The following is an 11,669-nucleotide window of genomic DNA, read 5'->3' as shown; positions in this document are numbered from 1 at the left end:
AGAATCATCTAAGCACAAAGGGGGTAAACTAAAGAGCAGATACTAGCCTGAGCCTCCAGGAGTGACACCAAGAGACCCCATTGCTCCTCCCACTATCTGGAGGCCACTTTCCAAATTGAGATGTCACTGCTCAGGCTCTTGAGCCACACTGGCTCTGCTGCAATCCACTCAAGCAAAATGGATCCTCGTTCCCTGCCTCTGTTTGAATTTAAGTCTTACGCTAGCGCACATGGCTGGTGGAATGTATTCACATTCAAATTCTACTAGGAGAGTCTAGGGTATATGGTGTTTAGTTTTCTACCCTCTGTAATGCAGGAAGGTGCACAAGGAAGTTTGGATAAATGTTGAGTAAGCTAAATGACAATATCTTGGCATGTCTAAAACTGAGTCATTATCTTCCCTGCACAGTCCACTCTATCTTAGGACTATGGTGCCACTATCTTCCCAGTTACCCAATTTACATATGTGTGAGTCATCCTCAGTTTCCTCAATTTCTCTTTTTCCCTCACATTGAGTTCCAGCACACACACACACATACACACACACATACCCTTTGTTGTCAAAATCCTATTGAGCTTACCTCCTTACTATCTTTCAAATCCATCCATGTTCTCCATTATTTCCACCACTCAGTTCAGTCCAGTCATTGCTCTAACAGAGTCCTACCTGGTCTTCCAGGTCCAGGGTTTCTCCACCCTTATTGATAATACAAAGCAACAAGAGTAATATTTCTAGCACTAATCTAAGTAACTCTGGTTCAGAAACCTTAAAGACTCTCCATTATCCTTACAATATAGATGGAACATCTTAGGATGGCATATATAGCTATTTATAGTATTTTTATTTATTCATTTATTTTTAGGAAGACGACCTGAGCTAACATCTGTGGCCAATCTTCCTCTTTTTGCTTGAGGAAGATTGTTGCTGAGCCAACATCTGTGCCAATCTTCCTCTATTTTATGTGGGACACCACCACAGCATGGCTTGACAAGGGGTACAAGGTCCACACCCAGGGTCTGAACCCAGGAACCCCAGGCTGCCCAAGTGGAGTGCGTGAACTTAACCACTATGTGCTACCAGGCTGACCCTGCAATTTATAATATTTTTATCTCTTATCACCAATGCGCCAACCTACCCAACCTAATACATTTGCACCTTACTTTCCAGCCATATTGAATTACTTGTAGTTGTGCAAAAGCTCCAAGCTCTCTTGCTTCTAAGCCATTGTACATGCTACATTCTATTTGCAACACCTCCACCGTAATCCTTACATTTCCACAATCCTTAGGTTCAGCTGGCTAATCTCTCCTCATCCTTTATACCTTAGCTTGTGCAATATCTCCTTTGGATTGTTTTCCAAAATGTCTCCACTACACTGAGTGGCTCCTTGTGGAGACACCTTGTTCACTGATGTATGCCCCAAACCAAACACAGGGACTCACAACAATCTGTGCATCAGAAAGACTCATTGAATGTGGAGGGGAAAGGCTGTATTTCCTAAAACCGGACACAAGAGGGCAACAAATAACTTCTAGACCAGTTTTGCAGTTTAGCTGCTTTTTCCTACATCCCATTTACTATTCCAACTGACTGTTGACGTAGTTCCTGTAACACGACTCTTGAGCTATGCCTGACAGGATGGAAGATCCTAATGACTCAGAACTGTACTTCATTTATATTCTGGTTGCTTTCTCAATGCTAGGCACTTCACTAAGTACTGGCAATTTAAAAAAATTAATCAGACACAGTTCCTATATTCAAGGAATCAAGAATTTAGTGGGAAGGAGAAATGATTCTGAACTTTTTAAAAATTGCCCAAACATATAAAGAAATAAATGATTTAGCCCATTTTCATCAGTAGCAATGTCTGCTTAAGATGGTGGGAAGATTAGCTTTATGGGGGGCAAGGAAGATAGAAACTTGGAGTCACTAGATGGTTGACATGTTTGAAAACCACGATCACCGGCTCAGCTTGTTCCACACCCAAGTAATTCTAGGACAGCCAGAGAAGTGTGACTTAAACCCATCACCTTCCTTCCCCCACCCCCATTTTAAATAGACTTTATTTTTTAGAGCACTTCTTAGGTTCACAGCAAAATTGAGTAGAAAGTACAGAGAATTCCCATATACCCCCTGCCCCACACACCCACATCTTTCCCTACCATCAGCATCCTGTACCAGAGTGGTACATTTGTTACACCTGATGAACCTACATTGACACGGAATTATTACCCAAAGCCCAGAGTTTACATTAGGGTTCACTCTTGCTGTTGTACATTGTATGGGTTTTGACAAATGTATAGTGACACGTATCTACCATTATAGTATTATATAGAATAGTTTCACTGCCCTAAAATACTCTGTGCTCTGACTATCCCTCACGCCCTCTCCTCTAAGCCCTGACAGCTGACTTTTTTACTGTCATGGTTTTGTCTTTTTCCAGAATATGTATGGTTGGAATCATACAGTATGTAGCCTTTTCAGATTTGCTTCTTTCCCTTAGTATACGCATTTAAGATTCTTCCATGCTTTTTCATGGTTTGATAGTTCATTTCTTTTTAGTGCTGAACAATATTCCATTGTCTGAAACGTAAGACAGTTTTATTATCTATTCACCTACTGAAGGGCATCTTAGTTGTGTGGGGGATCAGAATTTGCCAACCCCAAATGTGTTTCTTGGCTTGAATATTTTTAAGAACAAAAGACTCAGAGAGAAACTTTGACCTTCCCCCTAACTACTTAAAAGAGTTTAAGATAGAAGGCCTGTCCCAGGCAGGAGCTACAACCCTACATAAACCAGGTGTGGGAGACAGGGAGGAACCTAGCAAGGCCTATTTAATCAAATTTCTCCCCATATCCCATTGTTTTTGAAAGGTATGACAAACGTTTGCTTTTCCATCTCCAAATGAATTGCCTTGCTTCCCTTTGAAGTCCCAAACCACTAACCCTGACATCCTCCTTTGTGTTTAACTGAAGATGGTATTTAAGGTGGTGGCTTCAGCCATTTTGGTGAGTTCCTCAGTTTTCCCGGGTTTCTCCTGTGTATACACGTTATTAAATTGGTTTGATTTCTCCTGTTATTCTGTCTCACGTCAATTTAATTCTTAGATCAGCCAGAAGAACCTATAGAATAGAGGAATAGTTCCTCCTCCCTTACAGTTGCTTCCAAGTTTGGGCAATTATGAATAAAGCTGCTATAAGCATCCATGTACAGGTTTTTGTGCAGACATAGGTTCTCAGTTCCTTTGGGTAAATACCAAGGAGCATAACTGCTGGATCATATGATAACAGTATGTTTAGTTTTATGAGAAACCACCAAACTGTCTTCCAAAGTGGCTATACCATTTTGCATTCCCACCAGCAATGAATGAGAATTCCTGTTGCTCCTCATCCTTGCCATTGTTTCATGTTATTAGTGTTCTGGATTTTAGCCATTCTAATAGGCATGGAGTGATATCTCATTGTTTTTAATTCACATTTCTCTAATGACATGAAGTGGAGCATTTTTTTTATATGCTTACTTGGTATCTTATATCTTCATTGGTGAGGTATATATTCAGGTCTTTTGCCCATTTTTAATCAAGTTGTTCATTTTCTTATTGTTCAATTTTAAGAGTTATTTGTATATTTTGAGTAATAGTCCTTTATCACATATGTCTTTCTCAAATATTTTCTCCCAGTCTGTGGCTTGTTTTCTCATCCTCTTGACATTCTCCTTGTCTCTTGCTAAGCAGAAGTTTGAAATTTTAAGGAAGCTCAGCTTGTTAATTATTTCTTTCACGGATCATAACTTTGGTGTTGTCTCTAAAAAGGTCATTGCCATATCCAAGATCATCTAAATTATCCTCCAGCAGTTTTATAGTTTTTTTTTTAAGATTTTTTTTTTTAACTTTTCCTTTTTCTCCCAAAGCCCCCGGTACATAGTTGTGTAATTTTTTTTAGTTGTGGGTCCTTCTAGTTGTGGCATGTGGGATGCCACCTCAGCATGGCTTGATGAGTAGTGCCATGTCCATGCCCAGGATTCGAACTGGTGAAACCCTGGGCTGCCAAAGCAGAGCACGTGAACTTAACCACTCGGCCACGGGGCCAGCCCCAGGAGTTTTATAGTTTTGCATCTTACATTTAGGTCTATGATACATTTTGAGTTAATTTTGAGAAGGGTGTAAAGTCTGTGTCTAGATTCATTTTTTGGCATGTGGATGCCCAGTTGTTCCAGCACCGTTTGTTGAAAAGACTATCTTTGCTCCATTGTACTGCCTTCATTTCTTTGTCAAAGATCAGTTGACTGTATTTGTGTGGGTCTATTTCTGGGCTCTCTATTCTGTTCCTTTGATCTATCTGTCTATTCTTTTGCCAATACCACACTCTCTTGATTACTCCAGCTTTATAGTAAGTCTTGAAATCAGGTAGTGTCAGTGCTCCAATTTTGTTCATCTTTGATATTGTGCTGACTATTCTGGGTCTTTTCTCTCTCCATATAAACTTGCTGGGATTTTGATTGGGATTGCATTGAATCTATATATCAAGTTGAGAAGTAACATCTTAACAATATTGAGTCTTCCTATTCATAAACATAAAGTATCTCTCCATTTAGTTTTTCTTTCTTTTCTCAGAGTTTTATAATTTTCCTCATATAGATAATAGCACATATTTTCTTAGGTTTACACAGAAATATTTCATTTTGTTGGATGCTGTGACATAATAAGTTATATGTAATGGGTCTTTGCCTCCCACCCCCATTTCCTGGCACACAGCTCCTAAAACCCTTGGAATCTGGAAAGTAATAAGTGTCTTTTTGTAAGCTAATGAGATGACTAGTGGTTGGAAGCCCCTGGATAGCCTCAGGATGGATGCTGGTTGCCAGAGAGAACCAACCTGTGTTTAGAGGGCTGGAACTTTCAGCCCTATCCCCATCTCCACGACAGTGATAATTGCTAATGGACAATGATGTAATCAAACACCACCATGTAATAAAGCCTTCATAAAAAACCCTAACTGAAGGGATTTGGAGAGTTTCTGGGTTGGTGAACACATCCAAGTGCTGAAAGAGTGGTGTACCCTGAGATAGTGTGAAAGCTCTCCACACTCCTCCCTCATCCCTTGCCCTATGCATCTCTTCCTTTTGGCTGTGCCTGCATTTTAGCCTTTATAATAAATGGGCAAAAATATGTAAAGCACATTACTTTGTTCTGTGAGCCATTCTAGGAAATTATTGAACTCAAGGAGGGGGTTGTTAGAACCCCTGATTTATAGCCAGTTGGTTAAGAAGTACAGTAGGCAGGACTTGTAATTGGCACCTGAAGTCGGAGCAGTCTTGTGGGACTTAGCCCTTAATTTGTGGAATCTGACACTAACTCCAGGAAGATAATGCCAGAATTGAATTGAATTATAGGGCACCCAGCTGGTGTTTGAGAATTGGTCAATGTGGGGAAAAAATCCACACATTTGGTGTCAGAAGTATTGTAAGGATAGGTGAAACAGAGATTTTTCCTTTCAGGAGCTAATGTAAATGGTATTGTGTTTTTAATTTCAAATCCCACTTATTCATTGCTGGTATATAGGAAAGTTGATGACTTTTGTATAACTTTTTATCCTGCAACCTTGCTCTAATCCTTAATTAGTTTCATGTTTTTTGTGTGTCAATTTTTTCAGATTTCTACATAGATGATCATGTCATCTGCAAACAAAGACAGTTTTGTTTCTTCTAATTAATTTTGACATCTTGTATTTCCTTTTCTTATCTTATTGCATTAGCTAGACTTCTAGTATGATGTTGAAAAGGAGTAGTGAGATGGGACATCCTTGTTTTCTTCATGATCATAGTGGAAAAGCTTCTTGTATCTCACCATTTAGTATGATGCTAGTGTTTTGTGCCAGTCTCAGGCTATCAATAGCCAATGTTGTGGTTGCATTTGCACTTACAGTTCTTATTATGATTGAAAAATCATAATAAGTATTCAGTAATAACCACAAGGAACTTTGAAAGAATAAATGTTTATTACTTACAGGACCTGGAGATTACACAGCATAACTGGGAGAGGGAGAGAGAGAGTGCATAGGCCTGGGGTCCTGCTTTTATTGATGTAGAGGATAGGGTCCTAGGGGTTTCATGGGCTCACACTTTATTGGTAAATTTAAAACACAAGAACAGGAATTTAAAGTGGAGGAAGAGGAAAAAAAGTATCCCAAGTAGTCAGTTATTGAAATCAACAAAGATCTCTAAAACCAAGGAGCCTCAATGAAGGGGAAGGTGGCCTGGCTGTTTATCTAGTCATGTGGCTGGCAATATGTTTATTTGAGAAATAAATAAACATATTTGAGGTGGATGGCTCTTTGAAATAGATGCCTCGGCAATCAAAACTAAGTCAGTCACTTGTGTTAAAAAAAAAAAGAGAAAACCCAACTGTGAGGGTTTACACAACTCATACTGAGGTATCAGAGTCAATGGTGAGGACACTAACTGCCTGGGTAGCTGATATGCTAAAAGTGAGGGGTAAGGCACATTGTAATCCAGAAAGTACACATATAAATAAGATTACAGTAGCAAATCCTATAATAATTATACAGACAATAGTCTGAAATCCAGTCCATAGTGGTTGTCCCAAACTTAAAAGGGTCTCACAATGAAACTAAGCCAGTGATCTTGGGTCCCTAGGAATCTGTTCAAAGATTTGGGAAATACTGTGAAATATTTTAATCTTGAGTCATCTGGTATAAGTAGGTTTGAATCCATCCTGAGTTAGTAGATTGCTCCATATCTCATTGGACCAGTTTCTTAGTCCTGAGAGCAGGCCAGTTCACTTAAAGGTTCTGTTTCATTTCAAGAGGCATTGATGTAGGGTGGCTCTCAAAGTTAGGCCTATGGTGCAAACAATCAGGTTTAATTTAATTTTAATTTAATAAGAGGCATTTCTATGGATACAAAAGAAAAACAAAAAGATCAGAGTAGTTTCTGGTTTCTCAGTTTCTGGGTTCTGAAGGCAGCCAATTAAGAAGATATCTAGATGTCTGATGTGAAATGTCTTTAGATGGAGTGAGGGCAGAGAGTGACAATCTGATAGATTTTTCTGGTTTGCAGTTTGATTGTCTCTGGTGAGCTTTCTATGTGGCCCAAACAACCACAAGCTTGAAGATTGTCCATATATTCACTGTTATGTGGTTTCTCTGAGGTTTAAATTAAGTTGTGCCACTTCAGCTTGCATGGCCTTGAGAAAAGGGGAGTTTTAGTTCTCAATAATTCCAAGTCAGAAGGGTAGGAGAAAAATTGGAAACATTACTTTGGAGAGTAGTGGCCAGATATTAGGGAAAGCAAAAAGAATTTAGCATCCAATCAAATTTACAGTTAAATAACAAAATCTCAATGAACTTTACAGGACTAGAATCTGATATCCACAAGAGTATATTATGGTTTCTACTGAAACATAACTTTTCTACCTACAGTCAACCCCATTTCTGCCAAAGATAATTATAGTAAAACTAATTCATTTGTAAAATGTCTAATTTCAGTAAACTCAGCTTCATTATTTATATAAGTACAGCAAGAATAGTGATTGATCATATACAGTCTTTTAAACGTGCTTTACTGGAAGTTTTCATAAAGTGTATCCAGATTGAACTTTTAAATGCCTCTCAAGGCCAGGGAACCAAGCCAAGGATTTGCTATCAGACTCCCCTGCAATACCTATAGATTTGAGTGAATTTCTCTGCTTGAGATTTCCAAAATATCCTGAGATTCTTGCACTTGCTGAGAAGTGGCCTTCCCTACTCAACTGGCGAGGCTGCTGGGAATCCTGTAAGCAGGGTACCAACTTGTTTTTCCAAGAGGCTTTATTGGCTACAGAAAGTCAATCATATTTTCTTAAAGCTGTCTGGTCATATCTGACTTTATGTGTGTCTCTCTCAAATATGAGATTCTAGTCAAATCCTTGGAAATATAACCAATATTTCCAATTGTGTCTTGTTAATGGAGAGCAAATTCTTATTGCACTTATGCAAATAGCTGTATTGCCATGAAAATAAGAATATTCACTCACTAACAGTTTCCAAATTCTGGAGGGATCAGGTAGGGAGGAAAAGATAAATGTTTCATCTTTGTTCACCAATGTATATTTTACCAAATTGTTGATAGCTTGAGAAAAGAGAAAAAATTTTCCTTAAATCTGAAAAATCAAAACATTACAAAAATCAGCAATGTTTTAAATAAAAAGTTATTTAAAAAATTATAGTCTTCCTTATCAAGTTCATTCAGTCCTAAGTAATTAATTCTTGATTTTGATCTTTAGCAGTTTTATGAAGCCATCCATTTCTTTTTTTAGGAAGATTAGCCCTGAGCTAACATCTGCTGCCAATCCTCCTCTTTTTTTTTTTTTTACTGAGGAAGACTGGCCCTGAGCTAACATCTGTGACCATCTTTCTCTACGTTTTATACATGGGACGCCTACCACAGCATGGCTTGCCAAGCAGTGCCATGTCTGCACCTGGGATCCAAACTGGTGAACCCTGGACTGCCGAAGTGGAGTGTGCGCACTTAACTGCTGAGCCACTGAGCCAGCCCAAACTATCCATTTCCTTTTAGAGTTCTGTAAATTCTTATAGAGCTCAGTGTCATGAGCTGAAAGTTCTCAGAAACCTATACTTGTCAAAAAGCCCCTTCTTGAAGATGAAGCATTTTTGCAAAAGCGGTAGAATAAAACAGCTGCCTATAAATTACAAAAGACTCAAAACGGCAGGGTTAAAGATCTGATTAAAATCATTGTAATGCAGTTGACAAAAAAATTCGTTATTTCTGTGACATACAACAACTTCAGATACTAACTAGAATTATGGCTGATAACAGTATACCAAGACATATCAGAATTTTTAAAAATTTCATAAAATTTCTAGAATTTTTATATTAGTAATATATATGAATACAATAACCATAAATAAGGTTTAGCACCACTAATTTTACAATGCTTCCCATGTAATTTAACATATCAAATAAGCCTAGTTATTTTTATATCTCCCTTTTATAAGAAGAGACAGCAAATTTGAGAAGTCCCAGGCACTCTAGAAATTCTCAAATTTACTTTCAGGTCAAAAATAAACTTTGGGGTGGGCCTCATGGCCAAGTGGTTAAGTTGATGCACTCTGCTTTGACAGCCCAGGGTTTTGCCAGTTCAGATCCTGGGTGCAGACCTAGCACTGCTCATCAAACCATGCTGAGGCGGCGTCGCACATAGCACAACTAGAAGGACCTATGACTAGAATATACAACTATGTACAGGGGGGATTTGAGGAGGAGAAGAAGAAGAAGGAAAAAAGGAAGATTGGCAATAAATGTTAGCTCAGGTGCTAATCTTTAAAAAAAAAGAAATGCTGGAGAGGAAGAATATAATGAATGACATAAAAAGCAATCTAGAGATGAGGAGAGCAATGTCAGCATCATGGTGGAGTGAGTTCTCTGGCGATCTCTCCCCTCCACCATACAATGAAAAAGACATTCATACTCCAACAGAGGACATCTATACAACACACAAGATATCTGAAAGACCCACACAGCCACACGTCGGAGGGTGGAGAGCCTGGAGCCCCCATCAGAGGATGTGAAACAGTGTAAGAAAAAACTTTGCTCCCTCCCCAAAAGACTGCAATGTGGGACTGTGTATGGCCTCTGAGAGGGAAGGAGGGGGGAAGGGATGCTTGCTCACAGGAACATCACAGATCCCCAAGGTCCCTCACAGCCTAGAGGAAAGCCCCTACCAAGGTGAAAGCTAATGCAGGGGTGACCTCATCAAGCCAACATGCCAGGAGACCAGATAGTGAGTGCAGAGCAAAAAACCCTGACAGCATGCAAAAGAAAGTGTCCCTCCCCCCAACCCACCCAGCACCAGCTCCAGTGTCTGGGATCCCAGCAGATTGCAAACAGCACAGAATATGCGGCTCTTGAACCCCACTCAGTGGCCATAGGTGGTAACTGCAGCCAAATAATACCCGGATGCAAAAGAACAAAGCCACACCTTCTAACAGTATCAAAAATTATATTAAATCTCCAGACCAGAGAGAAAATGACAGTACCCAGACGTCAGTCCTGAAGACACAGAAATATGTAATTTAAATCACAGAGAATTCAAAATAGCTATCATCAAAAAACTCAATGAGTTAAAAGAGAATTTAGAGAAACAATTCAACAAGTTCAGGAGCTACTTCACAAGAGGTTGAAACTATAAAGAAGAATCAATCAGAAATATTGGAGATGAAAGACAATTGATGAGATAAAACAAAATATGGATTCCCTGAATGCTCAGGCAGAGACCATAGAGGACCGACTCAGCATAAATGAGGATAAAAATATTGAAATGCTCCAGATAGAGGAGGAGGAGAGAACTAAGACTAAAAAGAAATGAAGAAAGTCTCTGAGAAATAACTGACTCAATTAGGAAATGAACATAAGAATTATAGGTATTCAAGAGGGAGAAGAAAAGGAGAATGGAGTAGAATGCTTGTTCAAAGAAATAATAGCAGAGAATTTCCTAAACCTAAGGGAAGGAGATGGAAATCCACGTGGAAGAGGCTGCCAGATCTCCTAAATATGTCAATGTAAAAAGACCTACTGCAAAACATATAGTAGTGAAACTGGCAAAAGTGAATTACAAAGAAAAATTAATAAGGGCAGCAAGGCAGAAGAAAATAACCTACAAAGGAAGCTCCTTTGGGCTTTCATCAGATTTCCTCTGCAGAAATCTTACAGGCTAGGAGAGACTGGAATAACATAATCAAATATTTGAAGCACAAAAGGTCTCAGCCAAGAATACTCTATCCAGCGAAAATATCCTTCAGATGTGATGGATAAACAAAAACTTTCCCAGATAAACAAAAGCTAAGGGAATTCATAACCACAAGACCTCCCCCCATAAGAAATCCTCAAGAAGTCCCTCAGACATGGAAAAAAAAAAGTGAGAAAGAGGTTACAAAGCACAGAGTAAGGAGATAAGTAGGTAGATAAAAATCAGAAAATTGTAGCTATACATCTGAACAGGTTAGCAAATATTCAAGTATAACATTAAAGATAAAGGGAAGGAATATACCCAAAACAAAGATAAATATTGTCATTTTAACCACAAACTCACAACACAAGATGGAATAAAATGTGAGAAAAACAACTTAGGAAGGGAAGCAGAAAGGGACTGAATTGGTTTAGTCTAAGGAAACAAGAAGCCATTAGAAAATGGACTATCTTATGTACAAGATTTTGAATACAAATCTCATGGTAACAACTGAACAAAAAAGCAGAATAGAGACACAAATAATAAATACGGAGGAAACAAAGAAACATAACATAAAAAACCTCATAACTTAAACAGTAAACCAAAACACACAGGACGAGAAATAGAGGAAATGCAAGAGAACTGGAAAACAAGTGATAAAATGGGAGCATTAAGCCCTCATATATCGATAATCACCATAAACGTAAATTGAATTCTCCAATAAAAAGACACAGATTGGCGACATTGATTAAAGAAGAAGACCCAACAATATGCTGCCTCCAGGAAACACATCTCAGGTCCCATTACAGACGCAGGCTCAGAGTGATGAAGTGGAAGATAATACTCCAAGCTAACAGCAAACAAAAGAAAGCAGGTGTCACAATACTTATATCAGACAAAGTAGACTTCAAGATAAGACAGGTA

Source organism: Equus quagga, chromosome 1 (assembly GCF_021613505.1).
Source record: "Equus quagga isolate Etosha38 chromosome 1, UCLA_HA_Equagga_1.0, whole genome shotgun sequence".
Taxonomy (NCBI): Eukaryota; Metazoa; Chordata; class Mammalia; order Perissodactyla; family Equidae; genus Equus; species Equus quagga.
Note: the sequence above shows the minus strand (reverse complement) of the source record.